The sequence below is a fragment of the Eubalaena glacialis genome, chromosome 4 (genome assembly GCF_028564815.1).
Source record: "Eubalaena glacialis isolate mEubGla1 chromosome 4, mEubGla1.1.hap2.+ XY, whole genome shotgun sequence".
Classification (NCBI taxonomy): domain Eukaryota; kingdom Metazoa; phylum Chordata; class Mammalia; order Artiodactyla; family Balaenidae; genus Eubalaena; species Eubalaena glacialis.
Genome location: NC_083719.1, coordinates 179,302,227 through 179,315,655, shown reverse-complemented (window position 1 = coordinate 179,315,655; position 13,429 = coordinate 179,302,227). Strand labels below are relative to the sequence as shown.

The 13,429-nt window shown below is 46.9% G+C and overlaps 1 protein-coding gene and 1 long non-coding RNA gene across 9 annotated transcripts in view; one reads left to right on the top strand and one right to left on the bottom strand.

Moving 5' to 3' along the window:
- Nucleotides 1–1,145: 1,145 nt before the first annotated feature.
- Nucleotides 1,146–10,871, bottom strand: LOC133091319 (uncharacterized). Its single transcript, XR_009700876.1, has 3 exons — nt 10,693–10,871; nt 3,061–3,246; nt 1,146–2,667 (listed from the first exon to the last, which is right to left on the bottom strand). It is a non-coding gene; the product is annotated as an uncharacterized LOC133091319 (long non-coding RNA).
- SMARCA4 (SWI/SNF related, matrix associated, actin dependent regulator of chromatin, subfamily a, member 4) overlaps nt 10,666–13,429 on the top strand; it is an 87,125-nt gene continuing 84,361 nt past the window's right edge. For all 8 annotated transcript variants that reach the window (XM_061190462.1, XM_061190465.1, XM_061190464.1 and 5 more), the window contains exon 1: nt 10,666–10,819. The gene's annotated coding sequence lies outside the window, so the exon portion shown is untranslated. The remainder of the gene's footprint in view (nt 10,820–13,429) is intronic.

Genomic DNA, 13,429 nt, shown 5'->3' with positions numbered 1-13,429 from the left:
TTACAGAGTATTAAGTAGAGTTTCCTGTGCTATACAGTAGGTCCTTATTAGTTATGTTTTATAGTAGTGTGTATATGTCAATCCCAATCTCCCAATTTATCCCTCCCCTCCCCTTTCCCCCTTGGTAACCATAAGTTTGTTTTCTACATCTGTGACTCTATTTCTGTATGGAGCCCGTTTTCCTTGTAAACGTTATCCTAAGCTTCTCACTGGCTCCCCTGGATGGAAGCTTAAATACATCTGAGAGAGTGCAAGGGATCTGCAACTTTGCTTTGTTTAACCTCATGGTAATATGTTTATGTGAATTTCTATCCCATGGAAATTTAAGATCTTCACACATATGTTAAAAAAATCTTTGAAGGAGACACACTGCAGTAGAAACGAGAGGCTCCTATAGTAGCCAAAGCATACAATACTATTAGGATCCACTAGTTATCTGCATGTTGGTTTACATTTTTAAATGGAAAATTTTATTGAGAGTGTCGATTCACGTGCAGTTGAAAAAATAGTACAGAGGGATTCCTTGTACACTTTCTCAGTTCCCCCCAATGGTAACTATTTTTTTTCCATTTAAAAAAATTGTGGTAGTGATTACATTTATATAGATTTCTAGAGAATACAAGCTAATCTACAGGAACAGATCAGCGGTTGCCTTGGCACAGGACTGGTATTCAGCGAGGAGTGGGGAGAGGCAGGAGGGATGGAGTATAAGAGGTCATGAGGAAACTTTGTGGGGGGATGCATATGCTCATCATCTCATGTTGGCAGTTCACAGTATATGTCAAAATTTATCAGATTGTACCTTTAAGTATGTGTAGTTTATTGTATGTCAATTATACCTCAATAAAGCTATTTTTAAATAAAACCTAAAAAAAATTGTGGTAAAATACACATAACAAAAATTTACCATTTTAAGTGTACAGATTAGTGGCATTAAGTTCAACCACAGTGTTGTGCAAACATCACCACCATCCATCTCCAGAACTTTTTCATCTCCCCAGACTGAAACTCTGTCCGTATGAAACACTCACTCCCCATCCCCCTTCCCCTCCCCCAGCCCCTGGTAACCTCTATTCACTTTCTATCTCTATTAATTTGCCTGTTCTTGATACCTCATATAAGTGGAATCATACAGTATTTGTTCTTTTGTGTCTGGCTTATTTCACTCAGCATAATGTCCTCAAGGTTTATCCATGTTGTAGCAAGTGTCAGAATTCCTTCCTTTTTAATGCTGAATAATGTTGCATTGTATGGATGGGCTACATTTTGTTTATCCAGTCATCGATTGATGGACACTTGGGCTGCTTCCACATCTTGGCTGTTGTAAATAACGCTGCTATGAACATGGGTGTGCAAATATCTGTTCAAGTCCCCAGTGGTAATCTTTTGCAAAGTGATAGTATAATATCACAGCCTGGAGAGAGAAATACATATTTTTCCCATTACTCCCCCCTGCCCCCCAGCTTTATTGAGATATAACAGGATATTGACATGGATACAATTCACTGATCTTATTCAGATTTTCTCAGGTTTGCTTGTACTCACTTGTGTGTGTGCCTGTGTGTGTATTAGGTTCCATTCAATTGTACCACCTGTGTGGGTTTGCATATCCACCACCACAGTCAAGAAACGAAACAGTTTCAATACCATAAGGATTCCTAGTGCTGCCTTTTTATAACCTCACACACACCTCCTCTGGCAACTGCTAATCTGTCCTGCATCTCCAAAATGTTGCCATTTCAAAAATGTTACATAAATGGAATCATACAGTATGGCTTTCTCTCTCTCTCAGTGTGACTGCATAATTCCCTGACATTACTTCATTCAGGTTGTCGAATGAATCAATAGCCAGTTCTCTGTAATTGCTGAGGAGTCATCCACGGTACAGATGGACCACAGTCTGTTTACCCAGTCACCTGTGTGAAGGATGCCTGGGTTGATCCCAGTTTTTGGCTATTACAGATAAAGCTGCTATGAATATTCATGCACAGGTTTTGCGTGAACATTCATTTTTATTTCTCTGGGATTAAGACCTAGGAGTACAGTTACTGGGTCATATGATAGTGGTCTGTTTAGTTTCTTCTGAGGCTGCCAAACTATTTTCCAGAGTAGCTGTACCATTTTACATCCCCACCTGCAATGTATTATTCCACGAGTATTCCAGTGTATTCCAGTTTCTCCACATCCTCGCCAGCATTCGATGTTGTCACTAATTCTTCTTCTTTTTTTTTAAAGGGAACTTTATTATTTTTATTTATTTATTTATTTGGCTGTTTTTGGTCTTCCTTGCTGAGCAGGCTTTCTCTAGCTGCGGCGAGTGGGGGCTACTCTTCGTTGCGGTGCGCAGGCTTTTCATTGCGGTGGCTTCTCTCGTTGCAGAGCATGGGCTCTAGGTGCGTGGGCTTCAGTAGTTGTGGCACGTGGGCTCAGTAGTTGTGGCTCACGGGCTCTAGAGCACAGGCTCAGTAGTTGTGGCACACGGGCTTAGTTGCTCCGCAGCATGTGGGATCTTCCCGGACCAGGGCTCGAACCCGTGTACCCTGCATTGGCAGGCAGATTCTCAACCACTGCGCCACCAGGGAAGCCCCTATTGTGATTATTCTTGATGGAGGTCCAAAGTGTAATAATTCCGAACTAGCGTTTTAGAAGAGCTTAATAAACCTCAACCTAAAATAAAACATATTTAGACATATTTATAGTTAGAATAAAAAACCTATCGAATTATGACAAACGTGGGGAGTTAGGTTTTGCTCTGTAGTTGCAGGAAGTGACATGATTTAGTGCAAGTGTAACACGATATGCTGATCATTTGCTGAGCTGAGTTAAAACCTGGGCTTCTGGCTAAAAGAAATCTATTGCCCTGGGTTTATAATTTGGAAGGATGGCTTCTTGTTCTCTGCACAATGCATCTCACTGCTTGATTTGGGGAAATCGTTTTCTTGTGATGCCCATTTTTCAGGGCAGGAAGGTCATGTTTGAGGAATAAATATATGTTTGGTTAATAAATAAGCAGTTTCATGCCTAAGGAAGATCTGAAGAGATTACTCAAAAAGTACTCACTTTACTGTGGCAACTGAAGAGGATGCATTTCACATTTTCACCTGCTGGACGTGCGTGAGCATTTTATTTCAAGCCCTTGACGTTGAGTCAAAAGAAAGAAGTTCATTTTCTCTGCAATGGTTCATTTTAGGTGTCAATTTGGCACACGGTGCTTAGCTGTTTGGTCGAACACCAGCTTAGATGTTGCTGTGGAGATTTTCATAGATGTGATTAATGTTTAAATCATACTGAGGATGTTGAGTCAAGCTGGTGACCCTCCATCATGTGGATAGGCCTCATCCAATCCGACATAAGAGCAAAGAATGAGGATTCCCAATGAAGAAATTCTCAAGACTGTAGTACAGAAACCCTGCCTGAGTTTCCAGCCTGCTGCCCTGTGGAATTCAGACTCAACACTGCGACATCCTCTCTTCCCTGAATTTCCAGCTACTGGCCTGCCCTACAGATTAGACTTCGGACTTGCCAGCCCCTACAGTCATGTGAGCCAATTCCTTGAAATAAACATCTTTCTCTCTTTATCTGTATAAATATAAATATATATACGTGTGTGTGTGTTCTCTTTCTCTATATACGTATATATATTCCATTTCTCCAGAGAAACAGAATCAATAGGATGTATATATATGTACATCCAACATCATATTGATTCTAGAGAACCCTGACACATCCTCTGAGCCACGTGAGAAACTCCTGCCTAATAAGGCAGCAGATACCAGAGGATGTAGACGTGAATGCACAGACTCCGAGACTGCTAAGACCAACTGGGAATTGTATTTTCACCGCGTGAGGAGTGATGCTGCAAACATCTGGACTTTTATACACCTCTTTGCATTCCCGCCCTTCCCTCCACACCTGGCACTCTCCTTCCCACAGGGGAAGGCGGGAGGGGCAGCTATCATTGTGCCAGGCAGCAGATGGGGAGGGTGACTGGGACCTGGACACAGGAGATGAGGGGCGGAGCCTAAAGCTGTGACTCAGTCCAGGGCTCGAGTCATTCTCCCCACTGGCATCTGAGAAGCCGGGAGTGTAATACTGATGCCTCAGGAAGCATCTCGTAAATCCGGATTCCGTGCGAGGAGCGGCAGCAAGGAGTCACCCGGGAGTACTCCTTCACTCTCTCTTCCGTGCACCAGGCATTTGGCACTGTGCTAGGTGCTGGGATGCATGGGTGGTGGAGACAGACACAAAGTTTACGTTCCAGCATGGGGGATGAGTACCGTGGAGAAAAATCAACTGGGAATGCAAGGTGGAGGCATCTGTAACATTACTGGGATCCTCTGGGAGACAGAGCCATGCATGGGTTGGGAGCACATGGGCAAAAACTCTGGGGCAGGAATGTGCCAGGTTTGAAGAATAGCGAGTGAGGAGGCCAGTGGTGGGAGGGGAATGAGCCAGGAGAAGGGCAGTAGGAGATGCAGTCAGGGAGGGGACAAATGGCCTACATGTCCCTGTGATGACCGACGTTGGTCTTTTAAATGTGTTTACATTTAAAAAATAAACTTTATCTTGGACTTCCCTGGTGGCACAGGGGTTAAGAATCTACCTATCAATGCAGGGGACATGGGTTCAAGTCCTGGTCTGGGAAGATCCCACATGCCGCGGAGCAACTAAGCCCGTGTGGTATAACTACTGAGCCTGCGCTCTAGAGCCCGCGAGCCACAACTACTGAAGCCCGTGCGCCTAAAGCCTGTTCTCCGCAACAAGAGAAGCCTGCGCACCGCAACGAAGAGTAGCCCCGCTTGCCGCTAGAGAAAGCCCTAACGCAGCAACGAAGACCCAACGCAGCCATAAATAAATTAATTTAAAAAAATAAACTTTATCTTTTAGAGCAGTTTTATGTTCACAGCAATATTGAGCAAAAGGCACAGAGTGTTCCCATACGCTCCCTGCCCCCACAAATGGACAGCATTCCCCCCCCATCAAAGCACCCCCCCTATCAGTGGCGCCTTTGTTACCACTGATAAACCTAAATGGAAGCATCATCATCACCCAGCATCCACAGTTTACATTAGGGTTCACTCTGGGTGGTGTACATTCTAGGGGTTTGGACAAATGTATAATGACAAGCATCCACCATTGTGGTATCATACAGAGTAGACAGACTGCTGTAAAAATCCTCTGGGCTCTGCCTATTCATCCCTCCTTCCCCTAAAATCCCTGGAAACCACTGATCCTTTTACTGTCTATATAATTTTGCCTTTTCCAGAATGTCATATAGTTGGAATCATGCAGAACAAACATAAGCCTTTTCAGATGGGCTTCTTTTACTCAGTAATATGCATTTAAGGGTCTTCTATGTCTTTTCATGGCTTGACAGCTCATTTCTTTTGAGTGCTAATATTCCATTGTCTGGACGTATCACACTTTATTTATCCATTCATCTACTGAAGGACAGCGTGGTTGCTTCCAAAGTTTTGACAATTAAGAATAAAGCTGCTGAGGGACTTCCCTGGTGGTCCAGTGGTTAAGACTCCACGCTTACACTGCAGGGGGCACGGGTTCAATTCCTGATTGGGGAACTAAGATCCCGCATGCCCCATGACGTGCCAAAAAAAAAAAAAAAGGTTGCTAGAAACATCCAGGTACAGGTTTTTGTGTGGACATGTTTTCAACTCCTTGCAGTAAGTACCAAGGAGCATGACTGCTGGTTCATATGGTAAGAGTATGTTTAGTTTTATAAGAAACGGCCAAACTATCTTCCACAGTGGCTGAACCGCTTTGCATTCCCACCAGCAATGAATGATAGTTCCTGTTGCTCCACATCCTCACCAGCATTTGGTGTTTTCAGAGTTTTGGATTTCTCCCATTCTAATAGGTGTGTAGTGGTATCTCACTGTTGTTTTAATTTGCAATTCCTTGATGACATATGATATTGAACATCTTTTCATGTGTTTATTTGCCATCTGTGTATCCTCTTTGGTGAGGTGTCTGTTCAGGTCTTTGTTTTTTAATTGGGTTGTTCATTTTCTTATTGTTGAGTTTTAAGAGTTCTTTGTATATTTGGATAACAATCTTTTATCAGATGACTTTTCAAATATTTCCTCCCAGTCTGTGGCTTGTCTTCTCATTCTCGTGATGGTCTTTGCCTTTTATTCTTGGTGAGATGGGAGCCATTGGAGGGTTTTGAGCAAAAGAGGGACATGATGGAACTGAACATTTTAACTCCTATTAAATATCCAAATGGTGGTAACTGAAAGGCACTTTTCTGGAGCTCCAGGTCCAGACAGGAGATAAACATTTGGAAATCATTAGCATGTAGATTTTTAAAAAATTAAAGTGAGGGACTTCCCTGGTGGTCCAGTGGGTAAGACTCCACGCTCCCAATGCAGGGGGCCCGGATTCGATCCCCAGTGGGGGAACTAGATCCCGTATGCATGCCGCAACTAAGAAGCCCACATGCCACAACTAAAAAGCCAGCATGCCGCAACTAAAAAAAGATCCCACATGCTGCAAATAAGTCTGCAGGCTGCAACTAAAAAAAGATCCCGCATGCCGCAACTAAGACCTGGCACAGCCAAAATAAATAAATAAATAATAAAATTTAAAAAAAATTGTGAGATTCATATAAAATTAAACACTTAAAGATGAATGATTTAGTCATATTTAGTACAACAGTGTGTAAGCATCATCTCTATCTAGTTCCAAAATATTTTCATCATCTGCCAGATAAAACCCTGTACCCATTAAGCAGTTACTCCCCTCTTACCCCCAGCCCCTAGCAATCTGCTTTCTGTCTCTATGGATTTGCCTATTTCAGACATTTGAAATATACAGACTCATACAATATGCCGCTTTTTGTGTCTGACTTCATTTGCTTAGCATGTTTTCAAGGTTAATTCAGACTGTAGCATATAATAGGACTTCGCTTCATTTCATGGCTAAATAGTCATTGAATGTATACAGCACAGTTTGTTTATCCATTCATCTGTTCATGGATATTTGGACTGTTCCAACCTTTTGGGTATTATGAATAGTGCAGCAGTAATGAACATTTATTTACAAGTATTTGTTCAAGTGCCTGCTTTCAGTGCTTTTGGGTAGATATCTAGGATGTAGATGTTTTTTTTTTTTTTTTTGCCTCACCATGCGGCTTGTGGGATCTTAGCTCTCTGACCAGGGATTGAACCCGGGCCAGGGCAGTGGAAGCATGGAGTCCTAACCATTGGACTGCCAGGGAATCCCCTGGAAAAAATTTTAGTCACAAGACTGGAAGCCAAGGGGGTAAATGTAGATAGGGGATGAAGGTCTGAGTCTTACGGCAGGTCATTCTTAAAAGATCAGTGTGAAGAGGAGGAAGACACAAAGGAGCTGATGATGGGGTGGGAAGAAACCTAGGAGTGTGTGGTGCCCTGGAAACCAAGTGAGGAGATTGTTCTAAGGAGGGAAAGTGTCAACTGTGGCCACCAGCCCTAGGAAGGTGAAGCTGAGAACTGACTTCTGCCTTCAGCAACAGGTAGGTCCCTGTGACCTGGACAGGAGTCATTTCACTGGACTAGGAAAGGCCTGAAAAGAGCAAGTTTAATGGACATTAGAGAAGACCTAAATAAACAGAGAGATATGCCATGTTCATGGATTGGAAGATGGTGATTCTCCACAAACTGGTCTACAGATTCAGTGCAATCCCAATCAAACCATGACCGTGATAAGTCACTGTTTTTGGTAGAAATTGACAAGTTGATTCTAAAATTTACATGGAAATGCAAAGGATCTACAGTAACGAAAACAATTTTAAAAAAGAACCAAGTTGGAGTACTACTTGATTTCAAGACTTACTATAAAGCTACAGTAATCAAAACAGTGTGGTCTTAGCTTAAGGGGAGGCATATTGATTAATGAACAGAACAGAGAGTTCAGAAATAGACTCACACTTTCTGTCTCAAATAGTCAACTGATTTTTGACAAAAGCACCAAAGCAATTCAAAGGGGGAAGCGAACAGCATGGAACAACTGCATATACCTATGGAACACAATGAACTTCAATCTTACCTCACACTACATACAAAAATTAACTCAAAGTGTATCACAGAAGTATAGTGCTAAAGGCATCAGTGTTGCTTAAACTGGGATCTCACTGTACAGCCATAAACCACTGGTCTATAGGATTATTCCTAAAAGATATCTTGTCCTTAAAACAGGACTTTTTTTTTTGGCCTTGCTGCATGGCTCTTGTGGGATCTTAGTTCCCCGACCAGGGATTGAACCCGGGCCACTGCAATGAAAAGTGCTGAGTCCTAACCACTGGACAGCCAGGGAATTTCCCCCAAACAAGACTTCTGATCCTTCCTTGCCAGTGTCCATGTCCCCAGTGTCCCAGCTGCAGAGAAAGCTGGAGTTCACACAGGGCCCTCCTTCTTCACCTCAGTCCCACTTCCATATTTATCCATTCTAACTCCATTTTCATCTACCTCTAGATGTGAAGACACCCTCTTCACCCTGGGCCACTGCAATGGCCTAAAGGGGCTCCCCACTTCCTCTCTTTGCTCCTTGCCCCGCCAGCCCAGTCTCCACCCTGCAGCCAGAGCAGCATGGGATTCTCCTGATTAAAGCCCTCCAACTGCCTCACACTGCGCTCCAGAAAAACCTCGAGATCCTTGCCACTGCCCTGCTCTGCCCTGCTACTGCCGACGTCCCCCTCACAGCCACAGGAGCTGTCCCCATGCTCTTTTCCCGCTTCAGGGTCTTGGCACATCCTGTTTCCTCCACTTAATGCCCTCCTCCTTCGGGTCTTGGCATACAGAGAGGTCGAGCTGACGCCTCAATCCCAGGAAAGCCCCATGTTATGATCTCATCACACCCTGGGCTTTTCTTCCATTGCACTTAGACTCTCCTATCATGTATTAGTGTGATCAATGTGGGAGACAGTCAGCTGAACTCAAGGACTGTCTGCTCCAAGGGCCGGAACCCTGCCTGCAGGCCTATGACCAGCTCAGTGTCTAGCATGTTGAGGGCGCTTAAGAAATATTACTTGAGTGAATGAGAGAGACCGAAGTCCAGACTCCATTTGCCCATTTCCTGTCCACTATCCAACATCACAAGCTAAGGTTCTGAGAACTCCCTGGTGGCCTCCTTTCAAGGATTCCTCATAACCAACCTGTGGAGGTGAGTGTTGTTATTGTTTGCATTTTACAGGTGAAGAAAAGGAAGTGTGGATGAGTCCAGTAAACTTGCCAGGCATCCCCCAGCTACTAACAATGGAGTCGGGTTTTCAATTCAGGTCTTTTTGGCTTCAGCCCAAGATCTCACCTGCTGCTCTATGCTGCAAGGGACTCGCCTTGGGCTTGGAAAGGCCCAAAGAGCTTATGATACACACTCAATAGAATCTCTATTATTCTTTCAATCAAAAAATTTTTTTAAGTATCTAGCATGTGGCAGAGGGGGGCGACACACTAGATGCTGGGTATTCACTAGGGACTAAAATTTACAACATTGTGTCATTTAAGTTGAGTGAGACAGACAAATAAAGGGGGTACCCAAGAATTGTGAAAGAAAGGAAAAAGAGGCAGTGATCAAAAAGGAGGCAAGGCCAGTGGAGGTGATGAGTCAGCTGAGACCTGAAAAATAAGCGCCGGCCTGAGAGAAGCAGGGGTAGGGACAGTCACAGGCTGTGGGACTTGACCTTGGGGAGCGTCTGTCCAGTTGCGGAGCTAAACGCGACATACACAGACTCGGAGATACTTTGAAAACATAAAGAGACCAAGCCGCCTACTGGCTCTGGGTCTTCACACTCGGAACAAGGCTCTCTTCGTCACTGCTTTTATGTCCTGACTCAAATGTCTTCGCAGCGAGGCCTTCCTTAGCTGCCCCATTTAAAACTCCCACGACCCTTCCTGTCTCCATATCAACAAAGTGTATGTTACTTAATTCTCTAGCCCCGCGCCTGCCTCTCCCACTAGACCGTGAGCGCCACAGCGGGTGAGATTTTTGTTCGGTTCCGTAGCACCTGAGCCTGGGGCAGGTCAATAGATATCTGCTAATCCAATTAATAGCCCTAGGTAGCTTTTGCAGAAAAGGCAGCCACGGCCGGTGCCCGTTCGGCAAAGCCGGACGGGCACCACCATCCTCCGACCAGGGATGAAAGCGGTTCCTAGGTCCGCCCTTGGCCCAGGGGTCGGCTCTGCTCGTCCCCGGCCCAGCCTGTCCGCCTCCTGCCTTCACGCACGACGTTGGGGCCTCACTTACGAGTCTCAGGGTCCCTCGGCCACCCCTTCTCCTCAGACCTCGCTGCCACCCCATCCCCCCACGTCCCTCAGCCACCTCCTCCTCCACAACCGCCGCAGTGCCACCCGCTCTGCGCATGCCCGGCGGCGTGGAGATGCGCGGCGTGCGGAGGACGAAGACCCCCGCGCGCAGGCGCAGGACCGTCCCGCACAGCGTGGGGAGGTGAGTCGGGCGCGCTAGGTCTCTCTGGCTCCACCCACCTTCCCCAACTTCCCCCCCAACCCCCAGGCGGGCGCGCACGCGCGCTAGGAGCGGAAGGGCGGGCGGGCACGCGCAAGAGGCCGGGCCGGCGACGGAAGCGGGAGAGGCTGTCTGTGGTGGGGGGAGGGGAGGTGACGAGTGCGCGCGCAGCGGGGGCGCGGGCGGCGTGGTGGGGGGGCGGCTGAGGCGGGCGGGCGCGCGCGCGAGGCTTACCCTCGCTCGGCGGCAGCGGCGGCGCCTTCTTTGTTTCGTGAGAAGAGACGAGACGCCCATTCTGCCCCCGGCCCCGCGCGGAGGGGTGGGGGCGGCGCCGGGAAGGCGACGGCGCCGTCGACTCCCGGTAAGGAACGCGGGTCTCGGGGTGAGCGCGGCGCGGGACTTGGGAGGACGGTTTGAATGGAGCCAGGGCGCTGAGGGTGGAGGGGGCCGCTGGCTCCCGGATTGGGGCCAGGGTACGGCGGCGCCCGAGGGTCAAGAAGCCTGGCCGGCACCGCGCGCGCGGGGAAGGCCACAGTGCAGCGAGGCCGCGGCGGCTACAGTATCCGCGGGCCGGTGGGGTGGGGGCCCGGGCCAAGTGGAGGCCGCGCGCCCTTCGCGCGCGTTCTCGCCGGGGTCGCAGGACAAAGCTCGCAGCCCCGTCGGCGGGCCAGGGGCCCGGCCCCCATCGGGGCTCCAACAATAGCCAGGCGTCCTGGCTTTTCTGGCTGCGTTGTAACGGGTCCGACTCGAATGTTGATTTTTGGCGAGGCTGCGGTCGGAGCTCAGTAGGAAAAACCCCAGGTGTGTCCAGCGTCGCCTGGACACGAACATTAGCAACCCCCTTGGGTTAGCCGACCAAAATTTTATTTTAAAAAATCATGTCATTTTAGATTTTCAAAGAAAGGTAAATAACTCTCCTAATCCCTCGCAAGTAGTGACTTCAGAATGTTTGCCCTGAAGCGGGGGTCGGCAGCAAGTGGGGAAGGACCGGGGAAACTGTTTGCTGTTGAAAGCATTGTTTTAGTTTTGCATCCTTTTCCCTTCTTCTCAGTTGATTTTCCAGATTAAGGCTTTTATTTATTTAAAACGTGGATCTTTCAGGAGAGGATGTTTTGTGCCGGTCTTGAAGACACTAGTCTTGATTCCCCCCCCCCCCCCCCCCCCCGCCCAGTGAATCCTTGGGGAAAGTAGGGAATAAGCGTGAGAGCCACTTCCCAGGAATTTGAAACAAATTTTCACTTTTAATTGACAGACCGGATTCGAGTTTGATTCCTGGCGTTGCTGGTCACTTAGCTGTGTGACGTGAGGCAAATAGCTTAATCTCTCTGAACCTCTTAGTGTCTTCGTATGTGAAATGGGAATAATGCCACAAATGGAGTTGGTGAAGGCCTGTAAAATGGTTCTTGGCTAGAGGGAAGCACTATTATTGTTGTTCAGTACAATCTCTTCCTTTATTGTTCATTATTTGTTGAGTCCCTACTGGGTGTTGGATGGTTGGAGGTTGGGTGCCCTGAGGAGCCTCTCCAGTCCTGTAGGGGAACAAGTGGTAAATGTGGGAACAACTCCCCTTGGCCTGTCATGTGTGAGGAACACAGTGGATGTATGCGCAGGGGAGTGAGTGATGGGAACCGGAGATCAGGGAGGCTGCGTGGAAGAGGGGGGCCTTTACTCAGGATCAGGGAGGACGTCCAGGCTGTATTTGACCACCCGGGACCAGTCATCGCTCCCCTCTGCTACACTCGCGCATCACCCTGAACCTTTCTTGTGTAGCAGTTACCCCGGTTTGTAATTATACATCTCTTCTTCTCCAAGGGCCATCAGAGCCCTCAGCTGTGTCTACCTGATCTCCTGCAGTGTACCCCGGGCCCAGCACGTAGTAGGCCCTCAGTGAACCTTTGTGGATGAATGAGGAGGGTATGTGGGAGGATTGAGTGAACATGTGTGTGAAGTGCTTGGCACACGACTGAAGGGGGGTTGTAGGCAATAAATGTTAGTTGCTGTTGCTGTTGTTGTTTTTGTTTTTGTTTTTAAACTTTCCAGGCCATTGTTTTCCAAACCTCATTACCCCAACAATGAGGGTGTGTGTGGGGCGGTGGTTAATATGAGGTGGTGGTGTGGAGTGCTAGTTCTGGAATTAGACCTCCTGGATTCACAGCCAGCTCTAAATCCTAGTTTGACCTCAAGCAAGACACTTACCAGTAGGTCCCCCCACTTGTGAAACAGGTATGACAGCGGGACCACCTCAAAGAATTGTTGTGAGGGTTGAAAAGATAGTATGGGAAGTGGCTTAACACACTGCAGAGCCTGGCATGTAATGAGCCCTCAATTTATTGGAGTTAATATTGTTTATATATGTATGTATTTGTAAATTAACTGTTTAAAAAACTGAAAACATAAGTTAGAGTCATTCTGTATCCCAGAAATCCCAGGTTTGATGTGCCGGTTATATATATTTTTATAATTTTCTTTAAAATCAATGCATACACAATTATGAAAATAATAAACGTTCTTCCGCATGCCACTTAAAATTATTTTGTGTCCAGCACTTCAGGAGATGTTGATCTTGCAGGTTTTTGAGCTGGGGGTGGTGGTGGGGTGACTTCATCAGAGCTTCTGTGTAGGGCAGTGCAGTGGTCTCCAAACTTCCTGTCAGTGAAAAGCACTCCAACATAAACACGTATTTATTTATATACCTTTGCTATTCCTTGCGGACCCTCAAAACATTGGGAGGTAATCCTAGACCAGCTTCAGGTCCTAGCTGTTTATCAGATGTGGGAGAGTGGGAGGGATTAGTTGTGTTAGGTGAATATCCCATGAGAACGTTCTGCAGGTGAAGAAACTGAGGTCCAGGGATATTTCACCAGGAGTTCTCCGGTCGAACATCCAAGTCTGACTCCTGGCTTGGCCACTTTCCCTCTTGGTGCCTGAAGGCAATGGGGGTGACGGTGCCTGGCACCTTGTAAGTCCGCAG